Below are 12,650 nucleotides of genomic sequence, written 5' to 3'. Positions count from 1 at the left end.
ATGAATATAGCCTCTACGAATATTCATTGTTGGTATATAAGGTCTGGCAACGTACCTACTTTCTGTAAGAGATGTTAAAGATTTTCAACACAATTATGTTTCAGTTCTGTGCCCCACCTAGTGATCCACTAGTACATATCCTCCGACGTGACATCGCTCCGCTACGTACGATGAAGAAAAGATTTATTAGGATGCAAATTGCTCCTCTCTTCTTGCCATTGTGCTTTCAGCCATTGTTGTGCTGTGTGTTTAAAATTTAGGACAGTATATAATATAGAATAACAGGTACAGCTACGAATACAGCACTACAATAAATCTTATAGAAATGAGCTTTCATTGAGATTTCTCTGTATTTATAACTCGACGCGAGAAGGCAAAAATCAATGTAATGCCATCTGTAAGGTAATTGGACTCGTATTTGCACTACGAGAACTCGTTGGGCATTTTGCGGTGAAATTTGAAAAATTGTTGTACAAGAAATTAAATATGTAACTATAAAAATGGATAAAAAATATTATCTCTAATAGTGAATGTAGCTAATACAGCTTTAACCGTATATTGATTATGTTAATGATCTATTGTGACAAGATCGGAATTAGATAAGCTCTCTAAATACTCTTTTCTAGTCTATTAATTTATATCATGTATATGTAAATGTATATTTCTTCAGTTTGTACAATCACTGCACTAGGATTACCCTTGCCATGTTTTATGGTGCGCTTGTGTAATTTGTATATTATTAACCTTACGTTTTACTCCATTTGCGACAAGTTGTGAGTGTTTATAATTTCTTGGCAATTATTTATGTACATGTATGTGTATATATGTATACGTATACTTATGCATGTGTATATAAATATATACACATATTTAAAACTAGACTTTTACAATAAACACAGAGGCCTTAGTATATTCACATACGGATTTCTGTGTATAGGTGTACTTGAACTAAAATATCCTTACCTCTAATGCGGATTTCTTCGTAATTCGCATTTGTTTTTGTAACCCAATGTCCTACGTATAATGGCAAAAATCGAGATCCAACTTAACTGAGTCTCAAAGCCCAGTTGACATAAAAGCAGCTGTTTGATAGAAATTATAGTTTGTAGTTTACACAGCCCATTGCATGATATTTCATTATAAATACATATGTTTCAATGTATTTAGGAATAATTTATCAAATGTACAGAGGTCATGTGCAAATAATAAATGAATTCGACCGCAGTTTGATGTATTCATTGGAGCTTTAACAATAAATTTAAGCTTTGTTACTTCTTTTATTTTATTATGGATAATCAAAAACATTTCCGACTATTCGTGCTGTGGAAGCATGGGGATTAAACCAAATGTAGCAAAAGATTAGAAACAGTGTATGTAGAGTACGGGTATTTTTCTAATAATGCAAACACGTGCCGCTAGCTTAGTTTTGACATATCTAGAATACCACGCCTTGCGAATTAGCTTTCCAGACAGAGATGAATGATGAATTTTAAGGACTGCATTATCGTTGTTGAATACTCTATGCTTCATGGGAAAAGAAAATCTGTAACGATAAAATTGATGCACCGGATCGTCGTCGACTTTAACTTTTGAAATGTCCTACCATTTCCGAACACCTCCAACCATCCTATCTACCTATATTGCTAGATTAGCTATGATATGAAAAGAGAAGTATTTTTCATTTCGAAATGGGATTTTATTCGACGCGCGCTCGATGTATTCCATAACATTAGTATTCATAATTATTCCAACAACTTTTCATTTGCTCTCTCGATCTTGAATTTTCATAGGCATAGAATCGAAACGCTGTTTTAGCTGGTCGCAAGTGAAGCATCTGCGTTGGGTGGAGGAGCAGAATTGTTTTTCGAAAAGTATTCGGATGGAAAAAAATTCAGAGTAACTGTAATACATCACGGATGCGCTAATTTTGAACGAGATGAAATGGATGCTTCGTATATGAGACAGTATTTAACGCTGCGTAGTGGTTTAAAGACCTAGAAAGGTGATAGGGAGAGAAAGAACGACACTTCTTAACACTTCGAGTGTATTTTAACGCACATTTGAAAGATACGAGCGAAATTTTTCATCATCCAACTGTCGCAGAACGGCAGCGTTATTAGCCGACCCGTTCACTGAAGAATACATCTGCAGTCAACGGCTGACCATCGAAGGGACTGGTCGCTTGAGTCTGGAATCGGCAGGAGAGATAAAGTGTGTATTTCTTGTATGAAACGTGAAGACTAAAATCATTATACATCATATCATATCATCATACATCATACATCATACATCATACATCGTACATCGTACATCATACATCATACATCATCATACGTAGTATTACAGTTCGAAACCAAAGTTTGAATTTTCGGATGTTCGGAAAGTGACGTCACCAATCTAAAATCGGCTAGCCGAGTTCCTCAGTCGGGTAACAACCGCGCAGTAGAGCGGACGGATGAGAGTCGCGCTCCGCAAATTTCGAGTACCGGGTTCTCAACCTCACGGATCCCGCGCTTCGGGCCGCTACGTATTTCGAGTACCGGGTTCTCAACCTCCCGGATCCCGCGCTTCGGGTCCGCTACGCGGTGAAGCTCGACTTCCAGGATAAGCGCTCCGTGGTTCCTGGTTCATGTTTACAATAAATTATTTCAATTCGTTTTTCGCGCAAGCCGAAATTCAGTAGCTGTCAGTCCGCTAATAGAATTTCTCGACTTCCAGGATAAGCGCTCCGTGGTTCCTGGTTCATGTTTACAATAAATTATTTCAATTCGTTTTTCGCGCAAGCCGAAATTCAGTAGCTGTCAGTCCGCTAATAGAATTTCTCGACTTCCAGGATAAGCGCTCCGTGGTTCCTGGTTCATGTTTACAATAAATTATTTCAATTCGTTTTTCGCGCAAGCCGAAATTCAGTAACAGTCAGTCCGTTGATAAAATTTCTCGACTTCCAGGATAAGCGCTCCGTGGTTCCTGGTTCATGTTTACAATAAATTATTTCAATTCGTTTTTCGCGCAAGCCGAAATTCAGTAGCTGTCAGTCCGCTGATAAAATTTCTCGACTTCCAGGATAAGCGCTCCGTGGTTCCTGGTTCATGTTTACAATAAATTATTTCAATTCGTTTTTCGCGCAAGCCGAAATTCAGTAACAGTCAGTCCGTTGATAAAATTTCTCGACTTCCAGGATAAGCGCTCCGTGGTTCCTGGTTCATGTTTACAATAAATTATTTCAATTCGTTTTTCGCGCAAGCCGAAATTCAGTAGCTGTCAGTCCGCTGATAAAATTTCTCGACTTCCAGGATAAGCGCTCCGTGGTTCCCGGTTCATGTTTACAATAAATTATTTCAATTCGTTTTTCGCGCAAGCCGAAATTCAGTAGCTGTCAGTCCGCTAATAGAATTTCTCGACTTCCAGGATAAGCGCTCCGTGGTTCCTGGTTCATGTTTACAATAAATTATTTCAATTCGTTTTTCGCGCAAGCCGAAATTCAGTAACAGTCAGTCCGTTAATAAAATTTCTCGACTTCCAGGATAAGCGCTCCGTGGTTCCTGGTTCATGTTTACAATAAATTATTTCAATTCGTTTTTCGCGCAAGCCGAAATTCAGTAGCTGTCAGTCCGCTGATAGAATTTCTCGACTTCCAGGATAAGCGCTCCGTGGTTCCTGGTTCATGTTTACAATAAATTATTTCAATTCGTTTTTCGCGCAAGCCGAAATTCAGTAACAGTCAGTCCGTTAATAAAATTTCTCGACTTCCAGGATAAGCGCTCCGTGGTTCCTGGTTCATGTTTACAATAAATTATTTCAATTCGTTTTTCGCGCAAGCCGAAATTCAGTAACAGTCAGTCCGTTGATAAAATTTCTCGACTTCCAGGATAAGCGCTCCGTGGTTCCTGGTTCATGTTTACAATAAATTATTTCAATTCGTTTTTCGCGCAAGCCGAAATTCAGTAACAGTCAGTCCGTTGATAAAATTTCTCGACTTCCAGGATAAGCGCTCCGTGGTTCCTGGTTCATGTTTACAATAAATTATTTCAATTCGTTTTTCGCGCAAGCCGAAATTCAGTAACAGTCAGTACGCCAGTAAAATTTCTATAACTTTATAATTTTCTCATAATCTTTTTGGTAGAATATGTCGATAAAAAAATTATATTAAACCTCACACATTATTTTTGATTTGTTCTCATGCTGAAAATATTTATTAGTATTCGAGGTATAACTCGAGGTGGTTGGCGGTGGTCGTTGGAGGTGGTTGGGGGTAGTTGCGGGTAATCTCGGTGATTCAGGAGGAGGAGGACGAGGATTTGTGCTGGGTGAGTAAAACACTTTTATAACATTTGATGGCAATTGTAATTATATTTCATCTGAAATATTACAAACTTGTCGCGTTTACAATAAATTATTTCAATTCGTCTTTCGTGCAAGCACATATTCAGTAGCTATGAATAATCTTGTACAATTTATTATATTATTAATTAATTAATTAATATTCTTATAATTTTTAATGGCAATTGTAATTATATTTCATCTGAAATATTACAAACTTGTCACGTTTACAATAAATTATTTCAATTCATCTTTCGTGCAAGCACATATTCAGTAGCTATGAATAATCTTGTACAATTTATTATATTATTAATTAATTAATTAGTATTCTTCTAATATTTGATGGCAATTGTAATTATATTTCATCTGAAATATTACAAACTTGTCACGTTTACAATAAATCATTTCAATTCGTCTTTCGTGCAAGCACATATTCAGTAGCTATGAATAATCTTGTACAATTTATTATATTATTAATTAATTAATTAGTATTCTTCTAATATTTGATGGCAATTGTAATTATATTTCATCTGAAATATTACAAACTTGTCACGTTTACAATAAATCATTTCAATTCATCTTTCGTACAAGCACATATTCAGTAGCTATGAATGATCTTGTACAATTCATTATATTATTAATCAATTGATTAATTACATTAATCCTGACACAATATTTTTGATGTATTCCTATACTAAAATTATTCATTACTATTCCAGGTATTACCCGAGGTGGTCGGAGGTGGACGAGGAGGAGGACGAGCTGGACGAGGAGGAGGACCAGGTGGCCGAGGAGGAGGCGGGGTGGGTCGTGGGAGAGGACCTCTCCTCTCCTCAGAGGAGGGGAGGGGGAGGGGCGGTGAAGGGGGAGAGGTGGGCGGGGAGGGGGAAGGGAAGGGGAGGGAAGGGAAGGGTAGGGGGTGGGTGGAGGGGAGGGGCCGGGAGGGGGAGGGTGGAGGGGAGGGGCCGGGAGGGGGAGGGTGGAGGGGAGGGGCTGGGAGGGAAGGGTGGGAGGGAGGGAGGGAGGGAGGGCGGGCGGGAGGAAGGGAGGGAGGGAGGGAGGGCGCGGGGAGGGGGGGGGGGGTGTACTGCTCTATTAACTCTAACGGGCTCGCATCGACATCCGTCAGCCACTCTCTCTCTCTCTCCCTCCCTCCCTCCCGCCCTCCCGCCCTCCCTCCCGCCCGCCCGCCCTCCCGCCCTCCCACCCGCCCTCCCTCCCCTCCCCCTCCCTCCACCCTCCCCCTCCCGGCCCCTCCCCTCCACCCTCCCCCTCCCGGCCCCTCCCCGCCACCCTCCCCTCCCCGCCCCTTCCCTTCCCGCCCCTTCCCTTTCCCCTCCCCGCCCACCTCTTCCCCTTCACCGCCCCTCCCCCTCCCCTCCTCTGAGGAGAGGAGAGGTCCTCTCCAACGACCTACCCCGCCTCCTCCTCGGCCACCTCGTCCTCCTCCTCGTCCACCTGGTCCTCCTCCTCGTCCAGCTCGTCCTCCTCCTCGTCCACCTCCGACCACCTCGGGTAATACCTGGAATAGTAATGAATATTTTTAGTATAGGAACACATCAAAAATATTGTGTAAGGATTAATGTAATTAATCTATTGATTAATAATATAATGAATTGTACAAGATCATTCATAGCTACTGAATATGTGCTTGTACGAAAGATGAATTGAAATGATTTATTGTAAACGTGACAAGTTTGTAATATTTCAGATGAAATATAATTACAATTGCCATCAAATATTAGAAGAATACTAATTAATTAATTAATAATATAATAAATTGTACAAGATTATTCATAGCTACTGAATATGTGCTTGCACGAAAGACGAATTGAAATGATTTATTGTAAACGTGACAAGTTTGTAATATTTCAGATGAAATATAATTACAATTGCCATCAAATATTAGAAGAATACTAATTAATTAATTAATAATATAATAAATTGTACAAGATTATTCATAGCTACTGAATATGTGCTTGCACGAAAGATGAATTGAAATAATTTATTGTAAACGTGACAAGTTTGTAATATTTCAGATGAAATATAATTACAATTGCCATTAAAAATTATAAGAATATTAATTAATTAATTAATAATATAATAAATTGTACAAGATTATTCATAGCTACTGAATATGTGCTTGCACGAAAGACGAATTGAAATAATTTATTGTAAACGCGACAAGTTTGTAATATTTCAGATGAAATATAATTACAATTGCCATCAAATGTTATAAAAGTGTTTTACTCACCCAGCACAAATCCTCGTCCTCCTCCTCCTGAATCACCGAGATTACCCGCAACTACCCCCAACCACCTCCAACGACCACCGCCAACCACCTCGAGTTATACCTCGAATACTAATAAATATTTTCAGCATGAGAACAAATCAAAAATAATGTGTGAGGTTTAATATAATTTTTTTATCGACATATTCTACCAAAAAGATTATGAGAAAATTATAAAGTTATAGAAATTTTACTGGCGTACTGACTGTTACTGAATTTCGGCTTGCGCGAAAAACGAATTGAAATAATTTATTGTAAACATGAACCAGGAACCACGGAGCGCTTATCCTGGAAGTCGAGAAATTTTATCAACGGACTGACTGTTACTGAATTTCGGCTTGCGCGAAAAACGAATTGAAATAATTTATTGTAAACATGAACCAGGAACCACGGAGCGCTTATCCTGGAAGTCGAGAAATTTTATCAACGGACTGACTGTTACTGAATTTCGGCTTGCGCGAAAAACGAATTGAAATAATTTATTGTAAACATGAACCAGGAACCACGGAGCGCTTATCCTGGAAGTCGAGAAATTCTATCAGCGGACTGACAGCTACTGAATTTCGGCTTGCGCGAAAAACGAATTGAAATAATTTATTGTAAACATGAACCAGGAACCACGGAGCGCTTATCCTGGAAGTCGAGAAATTTTATTAACGGACTGACTGTTACTGAATTTCGGCTTGCGCGAAAAACGAATTGAAATAATTTATTGTAAACATGAACCAGGAACCACGGAGCGCTTATCCTGGAAGTCGAGAAATTCTATTAGCGGACTGACAGCTACTGAATTTCGGCTTGCGCGAAAAACGAATTGAAATAATTTATTGTAAACATGAACCGGGAACCACGGAGCGCTTATCCTGGAAGTCGAGAAATTTTATCAGCGGACTGACAGCTACTGAATTTCGGCTTGCGCGAAAAACGAATTGAAATAATTTATTGTAAACATGAACCAGGAACCACGGAGCGCTTATCCTGGAAGTCGAGAAATTTTATCAACGGACTGACTGTTACTGAATTTCGGCTTGCGCGAAAAACGAATTGAAATAATTTATTGTAAACATGAACCAGGAACCACGGAGCGCTTATCCTGGAAGTCGAGAAATTCTATTAGCGGACTGACAGCTACTGAATTTCGGCTTGCGCGAAAAACGAATTGAAATAATTTATTGTAAACATGAACCAGGAACCACGGAGCGCTTATCCTGGAAGTCGAGAAATTCTATTAGCGGACTGACAGCTACTGAATTTCGGCTTGCGCGAAAAACGAATTGAAATAATTTATTGTAAACATGAACCAGGAACCACGGAGCGCTTATCCTGGAAGTCGAGCTTCACCGCGTAGCGGACCCGAAGCGCGGGATCCGGGAGGTTGAGAACCCGGTACTCGAAATACGTAGCGGCCCGAAGCGCGGGATCCGTGAGGTTGAGAACCCGGTACTCGAAATTTGCGGAGCGCGACTCTCATCCGTCCGCTCTACTGCGCGGTTGTTACCCGACTGAGGAACTCGGCTAGCCGATTTTAGATTGGTGACGTCACTTTCCGAACATCCGAAAATTCAAACTTTGGTTTCGAACTGTAATACTACGTATGATGATGTATGATGTATGATGTACGATGTACGATGTATGATGTATGATGTATGATGTATGATGATATGATATGATGTATAATGATTTTAGTCTTCACGTTTCATACAAGAAATACACACTCTATCTCTCCTGCCGATTCCAGACTCAAGCGACCAGTCCCTTCGATGGTCAGCCGTTGACTGCAGATGTATTCTTCAGTGAACGGGTCGGCTAATAACGCTGCCGTTCTGCGACAGTTGGATGATGAAAAATTTCGCTCGTATCTTTCAAATGTGCGTTAAAATACACTCGAAGTGTTAAGAAGTGTCGTTCTTTCTCTCCCTATCACCTTTCTAGGTCTTTAAACCACTACGCAGCGTTAAATACTGTCTCATATACGAAGCATCCATTTCATCTCGTTCAAAATTAGCGCATCCGTGATGTATTACAGTTACTCTGAATTTTTTTCCATCCGAATACTTTTCGAAAAACAATTCTGCTCCTCCACCCAACGCAGATGCTTCACTTGCGACCAGCTAAAACAGCGTTTCGATTCTATGCCTATGAAAATTCAAGATCGAGAGAGCAAATGAAAAGTTGTTGGAATAATTATGAATACTAATGTTATGGAATACATCGAGCGCGCGTCGAATAAAATCCCATTTCGAAATGAAAAATACTTCTCTTTTCATATCATAGCTAATCTAGCAATATAGGTAGATAGGATGGTTGGAGGTGTTCGGAAATGGTAGGACATTTCAAAAGTTAAAGTCGACGACGATCCGGTGCATCAATTTTATCGTTACAGATTTTCTTTTCCCATGAAGCATAGAGTATTCAACAACGATAATGCAGTCCTTAAAATTCATCATTCATCTCTGTCTGGAAAGCTAATTCGCAAGGCGTGGTATTCTAGATATGTCAAAACTAAGCTAGCGGCACGTGTTTGCATTATTAGAAAAATACCCGTACTCTACATACACTGTTTCTAATCTTTTGCTACATTTGGTTTAATCCCCATGCTTCCACAGCACGAATAGTCGGAAATGTTTTTGATTATCCATAATAAAATAAAAGAAGTAACAAAGCTTAAATTTATTGTTAAAGCTCCAATGAATACATCAAACTGCGGTCGAATTCATTTATTATTTGCACATGACCTCTGTACATTTGATAAATTATTCCTAAATACATTGAAACATATGTATTTATAATGAAATATCATGCAATGGGCTGTGTAAACTACAAACTATAATTTCTATCAAACAGCTGCTTTTATGTCAACTGGGCTTTGAGACTCAGTTAAGTTGGATCTCGATTTTTGCCATTATACGTAGGACATTGGGTTACAAAAACAAATGCGAATTACGAAGAAATCCGCATTAGAGGTAAGGATATTTTAGTTCAAGTACACCTATACACAGAAATCCGTATGTGAATATACTAAGGCCTCTGTGTTTATTGTAAAAGTCTAGTTTTAAATATGTGTATATATTTATATACACATGCATAAGTATACGTATACATATATACACATACATGTACATAAATAATTGCCAAGAAATTATAAACACTCACAACTTGTCGCAAATGGAGTAAAACGTAAGGTTAATAATATACAAATTACACAAGCGCACCATAAAACATGGCAAGGGTAATCCTAGTGCAGTGATTGTACAAACTGAAGAAATATACATTTACATATACATGATATAAATTAATAGACTAGAAAAGAGTATTTAGAGAGCTTATCTAATTCCGATCTTGTCACAATAGATCATTAACATAATCAATATACGGTTAAAGCTGTATTAGCTACATTCACTATTAGAGATAATATTTTTTATCCATTTTTATAGTTACATATTTAATTTCTTGTACAACAATTTTTCAAATTTCACCGCAAAATGCCCAACGAGTTCTCGTAGTGCAAATACGAGTCCAATTACCTTACAGATGGCATTACATTGATTTTTGCCTTCTCGCGTCGAGTTATAAATACAGAGAAATCTCAATGAAAGCTCATTTCTATAAGATTTATTGTAGTGCTGTATTCGTAGCTGTACCTGTTATTCTATATTATATACTGTCCTAAATTTTAAACACACAGCACAACAATGGCTGAAAGCACAATGGCAAGAAGAGAGGAGCAATTTGCATCCTAATAAATCTTTTCTTCATCGTACGTAGCGGAGCGATGTCACGTCGGAGGATATGTACTAGTGGATCACTAGGTGGGGCACAGAACTGAAACATAATTGTGTTGAAAATCTTTAACATCTCTTACAGAAAGTAGGTACGTTGCCAGACCTTATATACCAACAATGAATATTCGTAGAGGCTATATTCATAAATACTTACAAAAGTAAGCTAATATTTTACCCGCAATTGCTTATTACTGATAACTTGATATGATAATATCCCCTACCCGCCCCTCCCCGCATACATCTACTTCTACTCCTACTCTACTCCAACTCCTACTCCTACTTCTACTCCTGATTCTACTCCTACTCCTACTCCGGATCCTACTCTTACTTCTACTCCTGATTCTACTCTAACTCCTGATTCCACTCCTAGTCCTGATCCTACTCTTACTCCTGATCCTACTCCTACCCCTGATTCTACTCCTGCTCCTCATCCCATTCCCACTTCTACTCTTGCTTCCACTCCTGATCCTACTCCTACTCCTGATTCCACTTCTACTCCTGATCTTACTCCTACTCCTGATGCTACTCCTATTCCTACTTCTACTCCTACTCCTACTCCATTAAATATTATAAAAATGTTATACTTACAGTGCACAAGTTGTCGTCCTCCTTGTCGTCCACCTGGATCACCCGCAACCATCTCCGACCACCTCCAATGACCACTGCTGACCCCCTCGGGTCATACCTCGAATACTAATAAATATTTGAAGTATTAGAACTCATCAAAAATATTGTGCAATGACTAATATGATTTTTTCATTGTCACATTTTACCAAGAAGTTTATGAGAAAATTATAAGAAATTATTGAAATTTTATTACCGCATTGATAGCTACTGAATTTGGGATTGCGCGAAAAATGAATTGAAATAATTCATTGTAAACGTGACAAGTTTGAAAAATTGTGGAAAAAATGTAATATCAATTGTCATTAAATATTATAAAAATGTTATACTCACTGTGCACGAATCCTCGTCGTCCTCCTCCTAGTCCTCCTCCTCGTCCACCTCATTCACCCGCAACCACTCCTAACCACCTCCAACCACGACCAACCACCTCCAACGACCACCGGTAATCGCCTCGAATTCTAATAAATATTTTTAGTATCAGAACACATCAAAAATAATGTGTAAGGATTGATATAGTTTTTTTATTGACAGCTTTGAACAAGAACATTATGAGAAAATTATGAAAATTGTAGAAATTTGATTAGCGCATTGATAGCTACTGAATTTGGGCTTGCGCTAAAACTGAATTGAAATAATTCATTGTAAACATGACAAGTTTTCATAAATATTAGATCAAATATAATTACAATTGCCAACAAATATTTTATGACAATAAATTTCGTCAATAAATACCACAGAACAATCATCCAAGTGCTAACAGATTTGAAACAAGACACACAGCAATTTTAGCTCTAATTGAACGACGATTTTGTCATGTATTCCTATTTATACTATGCCAACTACACACCAACTGCAATTTCTTGATCCTGGTCGTTCGGTTTTTTTTCCGATTCAAAATGTTATCTGAAGCATGCATATTGGTTTGATTGTACAAAACATAACGTTTTCAATAATCAAACTTGTAAACTTGAGAATTAGTCCGGAAGGTCAACATTCATCACGTCAAGGACCTGGACAGCCAGAACTACGGAGCACTCGTCCTGCAAGTCGAGTTCCACCAGGAAGCGGACCAGCAGCGTAAAAACTACGGAGCGCTTGTCCTGTAAGTCTAGTTTCAACAGGTAGTGGACTTGGATCGCAGGGTCCAGGAAGTAGAGAACGCGGTACTCGAAATCCGCGGAGCGCGATTCTGATACGTCCGCTCTACTGCGCGGTTGTTTCCAGACTAAGGAATTTGGCTAGTTGATTTTAGATCGATGACGTCAAGAGAAAAAAATTTTTTGATGACGTCACTTCCTGAACATCCGAACATCCGAACATCGAAACTTTGGTTTCGAACTCTAATACTGTGTATGATAATACTATGTATGATGTATGATGTACGATGATGTGATATGATGTATAATGATTTTAGTTCTTACATGTCAGACAGCAAATACGCACTTTATCTTTCCTACCGATTCCAGACTCACGCGGCTAGGCCCTTCGATGGTCAGCCGTTGAATGAAGATATATCCTTCAGTCAACGTGTCAGCTAATAATGCTGCCGTTTTGCGACAGTTGGATGATAAAAAGTTTTGCCTGCACCTTTCAAATGCGTGTTAAAATACACTCAAAGTTTCAAGGAGCTT

Source organism: Neodiprion pinetum, chromosome 2, assembly GCF_021155775.2.
Source record: "Neodiprion pinetum isolate iyNeoPine1 chromosome 2, iyNeoPine1.2, whole genome shotgun sequence".
Taxonomy (NCBI): domain Eukaryota; kingdom Metazoa; phylum Arthropoda; class Insecta; order Hymenoptera; family Diprionidae; genus Neodiprion; species Neodiprion pinetum.
Note: the sequence above shows the minus strand (reverse complement) of the source record.